Source organism: Lygodium microphyllum, chromosome 21 (assembly GCF_053477565.2).
Source record: "Lygodium microphyllum isolate KBCC chromosome 21, Lygodium_microphyllum_v1.1.10, whole genome shotgun sequence".
Taxonomy (NCBI): Eukaryota; Viridiplantae; Streptophyta; class Polypodiopsida; order Schizaeales; family Lygodiaceae; genus Lygodium; species Lygodium microphyllum.
This window is the reverse complement of record NC_141155.1, coordinates 29515567-29535657: the sequence shown is the minus strand read 5'-3', so window position 1 is coordinate 29535657 and position 20091 is coordinate 29515567.

Genomic DNA, 20091 nt, shown 5'->3' with positions numbered 1-20091 from the left:
CCCCCAGGAGATCGACGCCCTTGGATTCGAAGAGGAAGCACCACAGGGAGAACGGCAGGGGGAGGAAGCAGAACTTGAGATCAACATGAACCGATTCAGGGAGGATGTAGTCCCACAACCCCCCTCGCCGTAGTCTCAAGAGCCACCACAAGAGGACCCATCTACGGAAAGACAAGCCGCATCTAGGGAAAGATGCAAAAAGCTAGTAGAGGAAGCCAGGAAACAGTTGAGAGCCAAACTAGCCATACTACCATTCGTACCCCTCCCACCTTGCCCTGATGATATCCCTGCCAAATTCCATGCAGAACTGGTGCTGTGGGAGATACAAGAACAAGGAAAGGATCCATTCACCTTTAGTTTTCTCCTACCCAAGAGTCTGCAGAGGGTCTTGCCGCTCAAGGTGATGGATGAGGTGATTGCAATCAATGGCCGGTTGGGGCAAAGATGGCTAGAAGAGCAAGAAAAAACCCCGATCTCTTGGGGCACAGAAGTGGTTGATACTAGTAGAACAAAGTTTTTGAAGTCCCACACACTGTACAGGGCTACAAAAGCCAACCCTTGTGGAGGAGGCGAGTATGTGACATTAGTATGCTCGCCTGCATGGCGTTTTGTAACACCCTACCATTCGAGCGGAACAACCCCATCTACATGGTATACCCTCGAAGGGTAGGTGTGGATTTTGATGCCACCCTCCATGGGCAGTACGACTTCCCTATTATTTATAGCTCTAATGTAGTATCCTTCAAGCATGTCCTTCTCTTTACCTCTGAAAGCTTAGATGATTCTATGACACGCTTTCTTTTCATGCCCTAACCCTGCCTTTGTAACAACCTGTAATTATATTAGGTTACTTAAGCTACTCCTTAAGCAGGACCCGACTCCACAAGAGCATGGCCTACCTCCCCTCTTCTTCGACCCTAACTCTATTGACAGCTGCACCATGGCTCGTCTTATGATGAGGGCTAGTCTCCTCCCCTCTTTTTGCCTAGCCCTCCTAGAAGATATGAATGACAGCCAATTCACTAGGTGCAATCACCCTTTCCTCTCCACCACTTCTCTCCACATCCACATGAATATGAAAGGATACATGCAGAGCTACCAGTTTTTTAGCAAATCCATTCGACCCCCTTCCCCTCCTCATTCAGATGAAGACAATTAGGCTTGGCTCTCATTCCACAACTGCAAAAAAAAAAAAAACAAAGAAAAGAATATTTGAATGGAAAAGCACACAAGCACTCACTTGTAGAAGCACTTAAACACCACATAGAGCACTATCACTGCACCTAGGGGTTCTCAAGTTAGGCGTGCCTGGTGGCTTCAATCGGCCAGCTCCGCTCCTAACCCCCTAGCCCTTTTTGCTTTCCCACTTCATGCTTAGGGCACATCAAGGGCAGGACATACCTAGGGAGTTAACACTCGCCTATGGTTAGACCTGTCACCCTAAGCCACTTGCACAACGCCTTCTCCTTTCAGGCATCACACAAGCGGCAAACCACCAACTTCGGAGGCCCCCATCAACCAGTCACTATCCATCTGGCTTCCCCGCTAAACATTAGTTCCCACACGCACCTGAATCTACATGTGGCCCTTCCCTTTACACCATCATTGCCCAAGTGCCTACCACCCTACAACAACATAGAAGTGCCATGGGACTAACGCCCATCTCGGAGGGGGGTAATGTTAACCCCCAGTCGAGATGGCAGAAAATGGCGGAAAATGGTAGAAAATGAAGGAAAAAGCGGAAAAGGCATGGAAGAAGAGCAAAGACACGCAGGCGACCTCTACAGCCTAAGCCGAGACCAAAGGCACAATTTTAAATGAAAGGCATCTCAACAAACTTGGAAAACTCTTGTAAAAGAGCGCCAGGCTCCCTCCTATGCCAATTGTAAAATATTAGATGGGCATAGGCTAGAGGCATAAGGCTAGAAGAGGGAAATGGAAAAAAGACCTTGCCACAATGGCCGGTCATGTAAAAAAGGGGATGGGTGCCCATGGGATTTTAGGGTTTGTATATAAAGTTCAAAAAGTGAATGGAAGCTCATTCTTTTGGTGTATGGCTAACAAGAGCTCTCTTCTTCTTCTCTTCTTCTCTTCTACTTGCTTGTGTGTGCTCTTGAGAGAAAGAGCGTGAGAGTGTGAGGGAGTGAGTGTGTGGGAGTGAGGGATCAAGAGGGTGAAGCTCTACACCATCTCCTCTTCTTCTTTTCTCTTCTCTTCTCTCACGCGTGCGGCTATGGAGGATGGAGCTTGGAGATGGAGGAGGCTTGAGGATGCTTGAGCTAGCATCAAGAATCGTGGAGCTACCGAGGTGTGCGAGGGAGGAGGCTACTCACATCGGCATCAAGGTAAGCTCAGTACACTCGTAGGATCGACGACGCGGCTAGGTGAGAGATAGCCATTAGAGCTCGCTTGAAACGCTTGAAGCAATAAGCAGTTCGTGGGTCTTGGCAGTTGAGCATGAGCTCCCACTACACCTGTCGGAGTGCTGATAAACTTGACTACTTACTTCACGATGCGCTCTTCTTTAGTGGAAAAAACCCGAGGAGCGCGAAGTAGCTGCACACGACCATCAACACTCGACTACGGCCAAAGCGCCTCCATCTTGCCTACCTCCTTCAAATCCATTCGTGCCCCTATAGTGTCTCTCTTTCCTATGATGTGGTCCCATAGCAAGCTGCCCATATTCTTGAAAATATGCATGGGATCCAACAAGTGGTTGACCCGCAAGTGGGTCCAACATGGCAACTTGTAGAAAACTGAGAACTGCCGCATTTCGTTTGGATGTGACTCCGCATGGACCATTTTGAGCTCGTACCAGCTTGTGGAATTCATATGTATTGGAGGTCATCCAAGAAAACCTTCACTGAGTTCATGACCCTCTGGCAAGAAAGTGGCGTATTCTTAATATACCATCTTCTTCATGGTTCGTGACCTTCGGGAGTCTAACTGTGGCCCGCACAATGGACATGCATGATAACCTGAGGTAACCAGACTTGTTCCAACATCACGACCCAGTGAATACAAGCTTGAACGAGATAAAATATAGATATTACCAACGAGAATGGAAGCCTATTTACTTGAGCACTCTTTGAATCTCGAAAAGTCATGCATCATCCACATGAGAATGGCTCAAATATTGGCAGACCGTCGATCATCACTTACTCATATCTTGCATGGTGACCCCTCCTCCCATAAAATCTTAAGCTCATCGACTAATGGATGAAGATACATGTCCATATTTTTGAGTTTGTAACGGTCGGGGACGAGTAAGCTAAGGATGAGATGCCCTTTCTTCATAGAAAGCCATGGAGGGATATTGTAGTTAACAAGTGTCAAGATTGTGGGAGAGAAGGAAGGAGTCTCACTTGTAGCTTTCTTGCTTGCACAATGGGGGAATACACACAAAGGTGGAGGCTGAAAACAGTTTTCCTATTCTTAGTTGTGTAAGCCAAAAGAACTCTACATACAAAGAAATAGAAGAACCCTATATATGGGTCTCAAACCAAACTCAACTAACTAAGGTGGCATACTAACCAAGCCACGAACTAGAGTAGATAAGGATAGCTATCATGTAGCTATTATTCATGGGCGGTGTACCAACCGTGTCTGCAACTGACAAGTCGGTGACATAAATACACAACGGTCACCCTGGCGTATCACGAGTGGAGCTCGATATCTCAACACTCCCCCTCGAGCTCAATCCCAATTCCTGCACACCAAGCAGGTCTCTGAACTTGCGCAGCTTCTCTGCGCCCAATGCCTTCGTGAATATGTCAGCTACGTGATCCTCTGTGCTGACATAAACTAGATCAATAAGACCTAGTAAAACCCTCTCTCGCACATAGTGATAATGCACCTCAATGTGCTTTGTTCTAGCATGATAGACTGGGTTATTTGCCAAGTGTATACTACTCATGTTGTCACAATAAATGACAACTGGCCCATCTGTAGATTGATGCATATCATAAAGTAGCTTATGCAACCAAGCTACCTCACATGCAGCCATTGCTGCACCCCTGTACTCAGCCTCTGTGCTTGACAAGGCAACTGTAGGCTGTTTCTTGCTGCTCCAAGTGACTGCAGCACTCCCAAAAGAGAACACATATCCATTGGTAGATCGTCTATCAGAAATGCTACCAGCCCAATCAGCATCAGTGTATCCATGCAGCTGTATCTGAATCCCAGTCTCATAAAATAGTCCATACTGTAATGTGGACTTCACATACCTGAGTATGCGTCTAGCCGCATCCAAATGTGGTTTCCTTGGAGCCTGCATAAACTGACTTACCAATCCAACAGCATAGCTCAAATCTGGCCTGGTAATAGTCATATAAATCAAACTTCCTACTATGCGTCTGTACATAGTAGGGTCTTCTAGAAGCTCACCTGCATCTGTGCTCAGCTTCACATTCTGCTCCAAAGGAACTGAAATAGGCTTACAGCCTATCAGCCCATATTTGGACAGCATGTCCAATCCATACTGCCTCTGCAAGAGCTATATCCCACTTGGTGATCTAATCACCTCAATGCCCAAGAAATAACGCAGCTCTCCCAAATCCTTCATCTCAAACTTCTGCTTCAATAGCATTTTCACATGAAGGATATCTTCATCACTGTCACCTGTCATAATCAAATCATCAACATAAATGACAAGTAGCATAATACCTTTCTCTGTTTTTCTCACATAAAGTGAGAAATCTGCCTTGGAAATCTGAAAGCCAATAGTGACAAGATACTGTCCTATCTTGTCAGACCATGCTCTAGGTGCTTGCTTCAAGCCATACAAGGCTTTCTTCAACCTGCAAACAAACTCAGGATGAACAGCATGCACATAACTTGGTGGCTCCTCCATATAGACCTCTTCTTGCAAATCACCATGCAAGAAGGCATTCTTTACATCCATCTGATGTAAAGACCATCCCTTTGATGCAGCCATAGCAATGACTGCTCTTACAGTTGCCATCCTTGCAACTGGACTGAATGTTTCTTCATAGTCAATGCCATATGTTTGTGCATACCCCTTGACTACTAATCTTGCCTTGAATCTGTTCACAGAACCATCTGCATTGTGCTTCACCTTATAAACCCACTTACAACCAATTACATTCTTACCTTTAGGCAAAGGTACTAACTCCCATGTAGCATTTGCTTCGAAGGCATCCATTTCTTCATCCATGGCTTTCTCCCATTTTTCTTTTCCCATGGCTTGCTCAAAAGATGTGGGTTCTGGTTCCTGTATCACTTTGACCATATATGCATAGTGAATGGCTGTAAATCCATCATATTTCAGCCTATCCACAGGATACCTAGCTCTCGTAGACCTGCGCAAAGTAGGTTCACTCCCAGGTGCTCTCAAAACATCCCTGGTCTTCCTTACTCCAGGTGTAACAATAGAAGGAATACCCAACTCATCATCAATGCTCTGTTCTGAGCCACTGGATTCACCATCCACATAAGAGTGACCTGTATTCACATCAAACATGGGCTGATCAACCTTCTCTTTTCCTTTTCGTGATACCTGCATACCACTATCTGCATTGCTTTGAGAAGATTCTCCTGATCTCAATCTACCTGTCCATGGCGAAGAATGTGAACCACTGCTAGAGGACGCTCCAGGTCCACTAATATTTTGTGACTGCTGCTCTGAATTTTGTGCAGCATTACCATTTTGTGCATCTACATCATCAATCACATTTACTGGTTTATACCAGCTACTCATCTCATCAAAAACAACATCTCTGCTCACTGTAAACTTACGAGTAGAAGGGTTATAACATCTATACCCTTTTTGCTACAGAGAGTAACCAATAAAGATGCATTTCTCAGCTTTTGGATCCAACTTGGATCTCAGCTCATCTGGCACATGTACATAGGCAATGCAACCAAAAATTTTCAAATGAGAAATATCTGGTTTCCTACCAGTATACCTCTCCTCTGGAGTCATCCCATGTATTGCTGCAGTGGGAGTCCTGTTCATTATGTAGACTGCTGTAGCAACTACTTCAGCCCAGTAAAAATCTGGCAAGTCTTTTTCGTTGAGCATGGCACGAGATACCTCTCCAATATGCCTGTTTTTTCTTTCTACAATTCCATTTTGTTGTGGGGTATGACTGCATGAATATTGCTGCTTTATGCCATGCTCCTGCAGGAACCTTGCAAACTCATTTGAGAGGTACTCTCCCCCTCCATCTGACCTTAGGCATTTTATCTGCAGACCTGTTTCTTTTTCAGCCATAGCTTTAAGAGTTTTGAAATGCCCAAAAACTTCACTTTTCTTTTTCATAAAATACACCCAAACTTTTCTGCTATAGTCATCAATAAAACTGACAAAATAATGACAGCCTCCAAGAGACGCAGCTTTAGTAGTCCACACATCAGAGTGGATTAATTCCAATGGCTTCTTACTCTCTTGAACATGTCTAGGAAATGGTTTCCTTGCTTGTTTTCCAAACTGACAGGCTTCACATACCTTATGCATTTCTGCAACCTTGAATTTAGGCAATCCTGCAACAATATTTTGGGCCTGCATTGATTTAAGTCGCTGTACATTAACATGACCAATGCGTTTATGCCAGATATCAAGATCTGCAACTACACCGGTCCCATGTGCAAACATTGCTGCACTCAATTCAGACATGTCTGCATCCAAGGTAAACATTCTGCCCTTCTTCTTTCCTTTTGCTATCAAGCGACCTTTATTTTTCATATCCTCAACAAAGCATCCATGAGGATTAAATCTGACCTACAAGCCCTGCTCAACCATTTGACCAACAGAGACCAGATTCTTGGTGATATTCGGGACATGAAATACATCGGAGAGGTATTTCTTTTTTCCATCCTGCATAGACAAAGGAATTTTTCCAATCTGCACAATCGGATGTGCAGTATCATCACCAGTCTCCACAAATCCTGGTTTTTCCATTTTCCTTGCATCCTCCATCCATTCTGCATGACCTGTCATGTGGTTTGATGCACCTGAGTCAACATACCATACATCATTGCTTTCTTCTGCACTTGTCACAGAATTGTTCATGTGTTGCATCATAAACAAATGCTCATTTCTGTCATCACCCTGTCTACTAGAAGATGCATAGTTCCCTTGTTGCAGTTTTCCATTCATGATGTCATTCTGCTTTTTATAGCAGTCTTTAGCCATATGACCCATTTTACCACAGTAATAGCATTCAACATTACTGTTTGCATTTTGGCCTCTTTGCCATCCACCACGACCTCTTTGGCTCCCCGTGCCTCTAGAGTTACCACGTCCTCCTCCATAGGACTGGTTTTCTTGAGTTTGCTGTATATTCTGATTTCTGCCACGGCCTCCAAATCGGCCTCCTCTACCTCTGCCTCTACCTCTTCCAGCATTTGAGTAGAAGACAGCTTCTTTTGAAGTTCCTCCTGAAGAAGATGCACCACCATTTCTCTGCTCCTCAGAAATTAGAAGAGCAATCAACTCCTCAAAATCAGGAAATCTTTCACGAACTGAAATGGATGTCCGAAACTGTGCATAATCCTTTCCTAGACCATTCAAGGTCACAGAAACTAAATCATCATCTTCCACTGGCGACCCAATGGAAGCAAGTGCATCTGCAATCTTCTTCACCTTCATGTGGTAGTCGTTGATGCTCATATTTTCTCTTTGCACATTATGCAACTCTTGCTTGAGCTGCATTTTCCTGGCTTGAGTATTTGTGCTGTACATTTTTGACAAAGTATCCCGTGCCTCCTTTGGCGTACTTGCATCCTGAATATGCACAATCATAGAGTCTGAAATACTGATAGACAACCAGTACATAACTTTCCTGGCTCTCTCATGCCATGCTTTGAATGCCTGCATTTGCTGTTGATTGGGAACATCAGGAAGAACTGGTTCTTCTTCATTTCCTGCAACAAATTCCCAATATCCTTTTCCCATAAGGAAATTCGTCATTCTAAACTTCCATGCTTGGAAGTTGTTCTTGTCAAGCTTTTCAGTTACAATCTGTGAAAGAGAATCAGACGCCATTATAGAATCCTGCAAAAAATTCTATCACTGCAGAGAACATAGCTTCAGCCTCACAAGGGCAAATTTGCAAAACTGACGAAAGTGGTATTTAACCACACAGTCACTTCCTAGTGACGATTTTGCATATACAGGAACCAAGGATGATTCTGTAACTCCCAATGTCTCTGCACACGAGCATACGATGCAATATCTGTGGTAACTTTTCACCGACCTGTAGAACAGTGGTCGCACAACATAAAACAGGGCTTTTTCCTGAGTGCGTGCAGAAAACTTCCGCCTCCAAAACAGGCCCCGAAATGGCCTCAAATCAAAAAAACAGGGTCGCCCAAAGCTAAAGCTCTCTCTCGCAGCATATACTGCCCTCTTGCTTCACCGCGAAGGGCGTCTCAACCTGAGACAATGCACTCTTGCAATTTCCGGCTGTGCTACCTGCAGAGATCTGCTCCCAAAACAGAAAATGAAAGCAACACTGCTCCTCTTACCAGAACACCGCGAGCTTGGCTTGCTTTCTTGAGCTCCTTACCACGAACAAGGCTCTGATACCATGTCAAGATTGTGGGAGAGAAGGAAGGAGTCTCATTTGTAGCTTTCTTGCTTGCACAATGGGGGAATACACACAAAGGTGGAGGCTGAAAACAGTTTTCCTCTTCTTAGTTGTGTAAGCCAAAAGAACTCTACATACAAAGAAATAGAAGAACCCTATATATGGGTCTCAAACCAAACTCAACTAACTAAGGTGGCATACTAACCAAGCCATGAACTAGAGTAGATAAGGATAGCTATCATGTAGCTATTATTCATGGGCGGTGTACCAACCGTGTCTGCAACTGACAAGTCGGTGACATAAATACACAACGGTCACCCTGGCGTATCACGAGTGGAGCTCGATATCTCAACAACAAGGACTATAGGCCACACACTGTAAGAAGTTGAGCGCAGACCAAATGGGTTCATGCTATGCATTGCAAGACTGAGCCAAAGATTCCTTGGCTCTCGGGCAAAGCCTAGGAAGGTAGAGTCAATGTGGCTCCATGCCCCTGAATCCGCTGATATTCGTTGAACTCTATCTGTGGACCTATTCTGCGCATGCCACATTGTCAAACTCACCATGCTGGACGTATGAAGCATGTGGTTTATGTGGGGGATAAGTGGAAAGTGTCTGAGAACTTTTTGAGGGATGGTTTGCCCTTGCAAGTCCTGTCGATAGCTCGGAGAACCACACTTTGGACATGTCTCCATAGTCTCTATTCTCCTCGAAACAGTATGCAATCATTGATACATGCATGGATTTTGTTGTAGTCCATGCCAAGCTTTTGTAAAACATGTCATGCATCATCATGAGACTCAGGCATGGTATTTGTAGGTGGTAATATATGATATTTCAATAACCTGAAAAAAATCATAAAACATCTTGAAAAAGAACAAACGTTTTTAATAATAGTGCCAAAAAGAAATCAACGAAGTGTATATACAAGGTACCTGAATAACTCGGTCACACTTGCATCGCTCCACCCGTATTTTTCTTGCACACTTAAGAGTGCAAGCAGTGTCTTCAGGTGAGATACTTGGTACCCATCATATAATGGTATGGATGCTTCCTCTCTAAGTGGATCAGAAGTCTCAACATCCATGGGAATCAATGCATCAATCATTTCCTCCATCTCAGGCTCCAAGATTGTAGGTAGATCTGGAAGATTGCATGTCTCCTCTGCCATTGATGGTATAGATTGGGTAGTGCCTTGCAAGTGGTGGATTGGCTCATGCACTCCATCCATCATACACCCACGAACTCTTCTAATTGGCTGCAAAGGGTGCACTCCTCCTTAGGATGAGACGCCACCTCCTTGGATAGAAATTTGCCAGCCAAACCCAATCTTATTGTATATGGTATTCAATTAGCTTGCGAGTACAATGCATGATTGATATTAACTTTTCTTACCATTTGCTGAAAATCCGTGACAACTCTTGTGACGTGCCTTCTCACATATAAGTGCATGGGTGGTTAGAAGCTGGGTCTCTGATAGGTGTTCAAGCTCAACTAGGCATTGTGTCCATGCCTTCTTCCCTTCCTATCATTCTTGAAGGGCTATTCTCAGGCTAGGAACAAAGAATTCTAAGGGTGGGATTGCTTCTGTTCCATAGGTAAGCTTGAACGGGGTAATCCGTGTGGCTCTTGCCTTTGCCCATTGCATGTGGCTCTTGCCTCTACCCATTTTGTGAGGTAATCCATGGCCACAATGATGTACTTATCTTGTGAGTACTGCGCCGCAGGACTGATGGGTCCTATGAAGTCGATTCCCCATTTTTCGAAGGGTTGTCGAGTAATAATTGGGGTCAACTCCATCTGATCCTTGCGAATCGGGACTTTTGTCCATTGACACTCGTCACAATGCTTGACGAATTGCATGTCATCATGAAAAAGCATGGGCCACGATAGTTGAGACTACAGCACCTTCCGTGCTGTCGTGTCTCCGCTAAAATGTCCTCCCGCAATGCCGTTGTGTGCCTCCGAGAGCACATCATGCATCTCATGCTCACATACACATCTACGTAGCAATCTGTCTTGCCCCAGCCTATAGAAATGGCCTGAAATCAGCTGATAGGGCTGGATCTTAAGGATCAAGCACCTAAGTTGAGCTTTTTCTATTGGTCACACTGAGGTAATCCGTGCTCAAGCACTTGGACGATGTCATCCGCCCAATATGGCGTTAGATCAGCCTTAAACAAATCTCTCTCGCTAGACAGGTGGAATATAATTCATCAATGATGCCTTGTCCCAACGGCTTCTCCTGTGGGAATGTGTGACATATGGTCAGCCATGTAGTGCTGTTTTCCTTTCCACACAACCACAAAGAAATCGAATTCCAAGAGCACAAGGAGCCATCGAGCTATGCATCCTGTAGCACAAGGTTTGTTTACTAGATAGAGTAGGGCTTGATGGTCCACGAAAAATATGAAGGGTGTGGCCAATAGGTAATGGCGAAATTTCTTCACAGCGAACACTATGGCTAATCCCTCTCTTTCTGTTGTTGAGTAGTTCATTTCCGTCTCAGTGAGTTGTCTGCTAGCAAAGCTCACTGGATAATCTAAGTTGTGCTCACCAGGTTGGCACAACGATGCCCCCATGGAAAACTTAGAAGCATCGATGTGCACGTGGAAGGTAATGGTCCAATTTGGGGCTCGTAGAATTGGTGCCATGGTTAGAGCCTTTTTCAACTCTTCGTACACTTGTTGGCATGCCTCGGTCCACTCGAAGACAATCAACAGCTTGTACAATGGTCTGATGATCAACGTATAGTTCAGTACAAACCACCGATAGTACCTTGTATGGCCTAAGAAGCATTGAACTCCCTTGTAATTAATTGGGGGTGGAAGGTCAACAATAACCCTGACTTTCGAGAAGTCAGTGGCAATGCCGTTCTTCGACACCACGTGCTCTAAAATGCATTCGTGCTTTACCCAAAGCTGGCACTTTAAGGGGTTCAAGGAGAGACGATATAAGCGACACCGTTCAAAGACTGTGCGGAGTTTGTCTAAGTGTTCGATCCAGGTTGAATGGACACACAGATCATCGATAAAGACTTCTAACTCCTTACGAAGCATGTCCTTAAAGATGGTGCACATGAGGCATTGGAAAGTGGCAGGGGCGTTAGTCAACCCGAAGGGCATGACTATGTAAGCAAAGATGCCCCACTCAGTGGTGAAGGTGGTCTTGTGCATGTTCGCAAGATGCACTTGCACCTGGTTGTACGTTGAGAAGCCTTCCAAAAAATTGTAGGCTTCCTTGCGTGCCACCCTCTCAAGCATGTGCTCGGTGTACGGCAATGGATAGTTGACCCTCTTCGTAGCAGCGTTCACCTTCTTGTAATTGACACACACTCGGATTTTTCCATTCTTTTTCATCACGATGACTATGGGCGATACCCAGTCTGTGTGCTCAATTTCGTAAATGAATCCCGCTCTCATCAACTTGTCAATTTTCTCTTTGACAGCATGAGCGTGTTTTGGATTCATAGGGTACGGTCGCTGCTTGACCGGCATTGCGTTTGGCGTCATGGGTATGTTGTGAGTCACGACACTCGGGTCTACCCCCTTAAGCTCTTCCAAGGACCAGGCGAATATGTCTATGTACTCTCGTAAGAGAGCGACAAGACTAGTTTCTTCTTCATCAGTCAAGTCATCCAGCAATGAAGACTGGTCGGGGTGTTTCCCCTTCCTGGGCCAGATTCACCTCCTTGACCTTGGCTGGTCCCTCGATTGGTTCATTGGTTTGTCCTTAACGTTTGGCACCTAACAGAACCACTACCCTATCCCCTTTTTTGAATTTCATGAAGCGCTTAGGGAGGTCCTGTAGTTTTCATTGTTCTTCCGTTCACGTACCCCTGGGTTGTTTTACCTTTTCCTGCCTTATTCGTCTGCGTCTCAGGTGGATTGGTAGGTCCCCCTTCGTGCGTGGCGGCCTCAGGATTTATGGATCACTATCCAAACTAACCTCCAACTCAGAGTCAAACTCCCTGTCTTCGCTAGAAGAGGTAGTCTCCCCTCGCGGACGTAGTTCAGATGGTGATTCTGTCCTAAGGACTAGTGTCGTCCCTGGCTGGGCTAAGCCAGCTTGTTCAAGGTCTATGGCTTCTATGTATTCCAACCAGGCGCGGTCACATTCCCTACGCATGACCCCTCGCTCTATCCTAAAGATGTTTCTTTTCTGCGGCTTGGAGTCTGCTCGTATTTGCCCTATTTCTTGTCCTTCAGTGCTGTATTCTACGGTATCTACTTCACCCTTAGTTCCATCACTGAAGGATTGGCAGTCTTATTCGTCGCTAGAATCCTCTTCATCAGGCTTCTCATCCTCTCCTAGGGCTTGGTACACCTCTTGTCATTGGTCAGGGAGTAGGGCCCAGTTATTCATGAGGTTTAAGTCATGTACTTTGGCCCATTACCACTTGGATTCACCTAAGAGGTCTTGTAGTGGTTTGAAGTTTGCAGCTGAATTGCCAGCAAGCTTGTCTGTCAAGTATTCCAGGATCTCCTGGAGTTCCCTTTTGTTAGTTGGGACTTGGAAGTTGACAGGCTTAGGCTTTCCCCAAAGGGTTCCTGCCATCATGCAGACTGGTACGAAGAGTGTGTCGCTAGGCTTGCCGATCGTTTTCATGGTTTGCTCATACGCCTCATGGTCTGAGAATGGCAGGTCGATTGTAGCAAGAACGTGCATCCAATCCCACTCATTCTCTGGGCATGGGATATACTTGGTCAAGGGCCCATAGGACTCCTTGACCTAAGTGTTACCCTTGAGCATAGCAGAGATGGCGTCTAGGTCGACCGGTGAGGTCTTCCAAGTATCCATCTCTATCCTTATGGCATCCGTTCTATTGCCAAGGAAGATCAAGCCGTTACCCCAATCTTCGATGACTCTAGCGTTGCGCATCCAGGGTCAGCCTAATAGGATATTGTAGTCCAATCCCTTCATGACTATAAAGTCAACAAAGAACTGGACGCCTGCAATCTTCACTGGCCAATTCTTAAGTACCCGGAATGGCTTTACTCTCATACCGTTTGCTAGTGTGACATTAAACCTAGCAATTTTGATAGGCGGGTTTCCCCAAGTCTGAAGCACTGTGTGGCTAAGCACACTAACCCCAGCTCCCATGTCTACGATTCCCTTTCTTGTTGTGTCTCCTAGGGCTAGGACCAGTAAGACTGCGTCTATTCAGAACCTTCCCAGAAGGCATTGACGTGCAAGGATTTAGGCACAGAGTGTAGTGTCAAACTTGGTATTTTCGTTTCTGCGTCATGGTCTTGAGGGTCTTCCAGGACCTGCTCTCGTGACCCTTCGACCCACTGCTTAAGATCTTGCCATAGGGTAGGATGTTGCCTAAGCAGATCTCCCAGGTTAAGTGTTACAGGGGTAGTCTCTAGCGTGGTCAGAATATCATTGGATACTTGTCTCTCCCCTAACCTGGATTGTCCTGGCCAATGGCCATGACTGATCTGTGGCTCTGTAACATCAAGGCTTGGTCTAGCGGCACTGCTTGTGGTGCGGTTGCTTCTGCCGACTTAGGTTGAGGCGGTGATATTGGCGTGCTTACACTGGAGAGATCATCGATCTCATCCTCTATGATGGGATCAGTGTCCTTGAGATGCTCTTGAGCCTTCTTCACCCATTCCTTCACCTTCTCTATGGCCTCTAACTGTTGCTTCGGATGCGGGTATTCCCCTACCTTAGCGCTTCCCTTTTCGGCCGTCTTAGGGGTTGAAGTCTTTGCCTCTGCATCTGAAACCTTCTTTCCAGCAAGTAGAGTTGTAGCACTCTCGGTTTTTAGTGCAACTTTAGCTTTCGATCTCTTTTTTTTCCACCTGTGGCTTTTCTTCCCTATCGAGGCTGCGCCAAGATTACTAGGTCCTGGCAGAGAGATGCCGGCTTGCTTCATTTGGGCTCGGGTCATGACCCACAATGGGATAGGTGTGGCCTCCCCATCGAGTTTTTCGACACCAAACAGCCCCAATGGGACAGATGGTACGTTGGCTGAGCTAGAAGATGGCTTTCGCTTGGGCAATCTATGAAGAGATGGGTGATTCCACACTCTGCGCACCTTTGGTTAGCCTTGTCTCTGTTTTGCTGCTCTCTTTCAGGGCAATGTGATGAGACATAACCGGGATGACTACAAGTCCAACAGATGATTGGATCTTGCATCTGCCCTCCTAGGTCTCTACCTCATCCTCTTGCTAACGCCATCACCGGTACGGGTCGATAGTCCACGAGGAAAGCGTTGCCCTCGTCGTCATGCGAGACATAAGGGTATATGTAGGCTTCTTCCTCACTTGGCTCTTCCACGTAGTGGATTGGAGCATCGCTCGGTGGATGGGTCACGTAAGGACCAGGCGGTCTAGGGATGCCGGTAGGATTTATTTACATCCTAGGAATAGCTGGCTTCATATCGTTAGGCGGCGTAGGAAGGGCCAATGGGACTCCCCTTCCAAAGAATGGCTGCGGCCTGTTCGCCAGGTAATGCTAGCCATAGGGTTGCGAGTACGGAAGTCTTCTTGGTAATCTACAATGCGCGACATCATGGCCAAACCTACCACAGTTAGCACAAGGTCTTGACCTAGGGTCTTGACACTTGGCCACAGTACACGCATTGGACGTGCGGGCACGTTGGTCTTGACACTCGGCCACAGTACACGCATTGGACATGCGGGCGTGTTGGTCGTCTCAACATGTCTTCAACTTGGCTAATTCTATCTTGACATCAGTCAAGCCTGTCTTGGTGGCCTTCCCCTTATCTTGGGATGATCGGATTGATCGCTCACTAGAGTCTGATGCTCTCTCTGAACCTCGCGAGTTGGTCTCCTCTACATTCGAGCTCCTGGAGTTCCGCTCTTTCAGCTGATCATCGATTCTGATGGCTTCCTCAAACACTCTAGCTACCATGTCCCGCTACAAGCTTGAATTGCATGCCAAAGCCTTATATAACTCCTTGTCTTGAATTCCGCTCTGATGAATATAGTCGAAATTTCTCTTTCAGCCGGTTGCTCACCTAGAGGGATTCTCTTGAAGAGACTCCTCACATGGGTTACATAGTTGCGGATGTCCTCCTTCTCTTTTTGCTTGATGTTCATCAAGCGTACTAGTAGGTTATTGGAGTATCCGAGCTCGGCGAATCTCTTGATGAAGAGATCCTTGAGGCCATTGAAGTTGGCTCGCTCTACAACATCTGGGCTCGTATACCACATCCTACCCTTGCCGCCTAGGCAAAGCCCGAATGCTTGCGAGCGTTGAGTTAGGTCGTTGAGGCCGTTGGCTTTGCAGACTTATTCAAAATGCTCAACAAAGCTGTATGGGTCGTCATGGGGTTGGTACTTGTCGAGTTGCTTGGCAATGATTGGTATTTCAGGTTATTTGATGAATTCCAAAGACTGATAAATAAAGATCAAATGTTGAAAAGGAACTTGGTTGACATTGTTTTTCTGTGTCAGGCCTAAGTTACGTGAAGGAACCAGTGATTAATTGGTTAATTAAGGAAGCTGTTTTTGCTTGTCAAACTAAATGTGGTAGGTAATTAGATAACTAAAGCAACCCGAGGAAAGTGCGGTGGATGTGACTCTTGTTGAGATATCGAGCTCCACTCGTGATATGCCAGGGTGACCATTGTGCATTTATGTCACCGACGTGTCAGTTGCAGATGCGGTTGGTACACCGCCCATGAATAATAGCTACATGACAGCTATCCTTATCTACTCTAGTTCGCGACCCTGTTTTTTTGATTTGAGGCCATTTCGGGGCCTGTTTTGGAGGCAGAAGTTTTCTGCACGCACTCAAGAAAAGGCCCAGTTTTATGCTGTGTGACCACTGTTCTACAAGTCGGTGAAAAGCTACCACAGAAATTGCATCGTATGCTTATGTGTCAAGACATTGGGAGTTACAGAATCATCCTTGGTTCCTGTTTATGCAAAATCGTCACTAGGAAGTGACTATGTGGTCAAATACCACTTTCGCCAGTTTTGCAGATTTGCCCTTGTGAGGGTGAAGCTGTGTTTTTTTGTAGTGACAGAATTTTTTGCAGTGTTCTGTAATGGCGTCTGATTCTCTTTCACAGATTGTAACTGAAAAGCTTGACAAGAACAACTTCCAAGCATGGAAGTTTAGAATGACGAATTTCCTTATGGGAAAAGGATATTGGGAATTTGTTGCAGGAAATGAAGAAGAACCAGTTCTTCCTGATGTTCCCAATCAACAGCAAATACATGCATTCAAAGCATGGCATGAGAGAGCCAGGAAAGTTATGTACTGGCTGTCTATCAGTATTTCAGTGCATATTCAGGATGCAAGTACGCCAAAGGAGGCATGGGATACTTTGTCAAAAATGTATAGCACAAATACGCAAGCCAGGAAAATGCAGCTCAAGCAAGAGTTGCATAATGTGCAAAGAGAAAGTATGAGAATCAATGACTACCACATGAAGGTGAAGAAGATTGCAGATGCACTTGCTTCCATTGGGTCACCAGTGGAAGATGATGATTTATGAATTTTTATAATTATTTGGTGTGTCGGGCAAAAACTTGGGAGATGCCCGATAGTGGAGGACCTCAAGACGGATGACCAGGATTTTTCGAACTTCAATTTGGACAATGGACGCGTAAATGGGAGTGCCAGGGAGGCCAAGGCCAAATGTCAAGTGAAAATGGACTTAAAGGATGCCAAAGGATATGCCTTTTGGGGGCTCCCTTTCGAGGCCCCTAAAAAAATCCAAATTTAAGGGGGGGGCCATTTTTTTGGGGTGTGAGCAGAGAGAAGGCACCATTTTCTCAACGCTTGATAGAGATGATAATGACATTTTTACAAAGAAAATGGCTCTTTTCTCGCATTTGATGAGGTTAGCAATGTTCATATGGGCTGAAAATTGATGGACATGTTGTTTGCTGCTGGTTTTAGTCTTTCATAATCAAAAACTCAAAAAATATGGACTTAAAGAGTGGGAATCAAATGGGAAAAAGTCAAAAAACATGGTTTTTAGAGGAAAAATGGGGTTTTTGGGCTTAAAATCGAGAAAGCATGAAACAAAACACCAATAAAATCTACATGTTTGCTGTTCAAGGACTCAAGAGCCATAGCTCTAAAATAATGCTAATTTTATTCCATTTTTAATGATAATAAATAAGAAAAAATAAAGAAATTTACTTTTTAAAAGGAAAAAAATTAGGGAACGGACGAGGAAAATTATGGTAAATTATGGATGTGTCTGTGAGTGTATAATGATAATAAATCATGAGGGTTTGCCTCAGGTTATCCCCATTTATATTTTTTTGTGAGTATTTACTACTTAGTTCATGTGAAATACACATGAAATCACCCCTTTACCTATGCAACGCGGCAAAACCTTAAACAGTAGGGGAGGAGGGAAGTTTGAGTGCTGAAATACAATATAAAATCTGATGTATTTGCTGCATTATTCACATAGGATGACGTTAAGTTAAATAAAGGGAAGTACAGCATGAGTGTAAGGCTCGGTGTCTTCTCTCATTACAACAATTACACGTTAGTGTATGGAAACATGAAAAGAATGGATTTGCACAATGCACGAGGCTATTTTTCAATTGTTTGAGCACTTAATCGTATACGCATTTGGATCAAGCATCGCTAAATGGTATCAATTACAAGCTCTTGGATGCATAGAACTTGGTTTCTTTAGGACTTGACCCACGTAGAGCGAGTGAGCAACCTGGCTGTAGGTCTAGACGGTGGGTCCAAGGGAATGGATAAGTGAGAATCAGTGCATCCTTGGAACAATAAATATATTGGCACTAAGAGGGGAGTTTGTTTCGAATGTGTCTATATGTGGAAGTAGTGCATCGAGGGGCCAATCCCCAAGATATAGAAGAGCTAAAGTAGAGCCATGGCAATCAGCCCATGGAGTGCCCTCTGTCTACGATATGTGGCATTTATTGCCAATATATGTATAATCTCCCTCTGAGGAGACGGGAAAGGGAACCTTCATTGGATTACAGAATATAAACGCGTAGTGATTAGTGTTTAGGATAGTGTATCCCTCGACAAACACTCCTGGCCCGCAAGGCCGTGTGGTGGGGTTGTGTGTTGAGGGCATGAGGTCTGGCTAGTGCCTTAGCCAGTGCCAACCCATTTTAGATCCCATCAATCAAATTCCACTTTTCTTGTCTATTTTGAATATATTACTTCTTTCCTTTTAATTAGTTCCACTAAAACTAAAAATGTAGGTGTAATTTCTATCCCTATATTCTTTACACATTTTGGAAAAATAAAAGAACAACAACTAGTAACACAATTTATCAAAACTTTGGAGAGTTTACCTTGGTGGCTCACAAGTGTTTGAATCACTAAAAACTGGTGATTTGGTCCTCTCTAACTCAAGGTAGCACGGACCATTTCTCATTCCATTTTGGGTTCCATCATGGGTTCTTTCTCTTCTTCTTTTTTCTTATAAGTAGTTGGGGCAACCTTTTATTTTTCCTTAGCCATTGTCCCTCTATTCTTCCCATGGAACTACACTTGGGAAAAAGGTTTGATTTAGCATCGAGCATTGCTTTTTGAAGTTTCTTGTTTCATTAGGATGGTAGCACCTTTGAGTATTATTGCTTATGTTTGTTGGCATAGAATTCCCAAGCATGTCGGTGTCTTAACTTCCTTTCTTGGGCCAATTTTTTGTTGGGACCACATTCATTTGATAAAAGCACACAGTCCCTTCTCTAAAGGGCATTGCCTCCATATCTTCCACCTTTACCTCTAGATTGAAGGCCTTTGTAAAGGGTATTTTCTTGTAGCATTGCACCTTGGAGATCCAAGGGTCGCACCGCTTCGAAGAGGGTGTCCAATAGGGGATTCAATTTGTAGCAAAACCTAGCTACCTACTACCTGGTGTCTATAGATGAGGAATATTTTTGGAGTGTTATGAACCAAGAGAAGTATGCTTCCAGACTTAGCCCCATTGAATATATAATACACCTGACTAGTGAATAAGAAATTTCCTATGTGAATTACATTTTAGGCATACAATAGCACAAGTATTTAATTCCAGGCGCATGAACGTAAGCAAAAGGTTCAATTCTATAATTGAAAAGTCCTACCATACATGATTATACTCCCAAATATTTTAACTATGACTTTATTTACTTTAAAAAATACTAAATTATTTTTATATTATTTGCTTTACTTTGATTTACATGATTTAATCTAATTAAATTTGTTTATTTCAAATTATTTTTAATGAATTTTATTTACTTTTTAATTATAGTTTATGATTTATTTAGTAACATATAATTAGTTTATAACAAATTTTCTTGATTTATTTCTAAATTTATTAGTTTTTTCAATGTAACATAACTTATTTTTCATTTTTGATATTATTATTAATTTTTACCTTTATTGTTTAATATTTATTTAACTTTTTTAATTTACTATATTTTTATTAATTTTTAAATTACTTTTTATATTTTATTTTTATATAAATTATTTAAAAAGGGAAAATTTAATAAAATTATAAATAAAAATAAAATGATTAATATTAATGTTATACATTAAAAAAGAAGGGTTTTTATTAAGGCATAAGCCT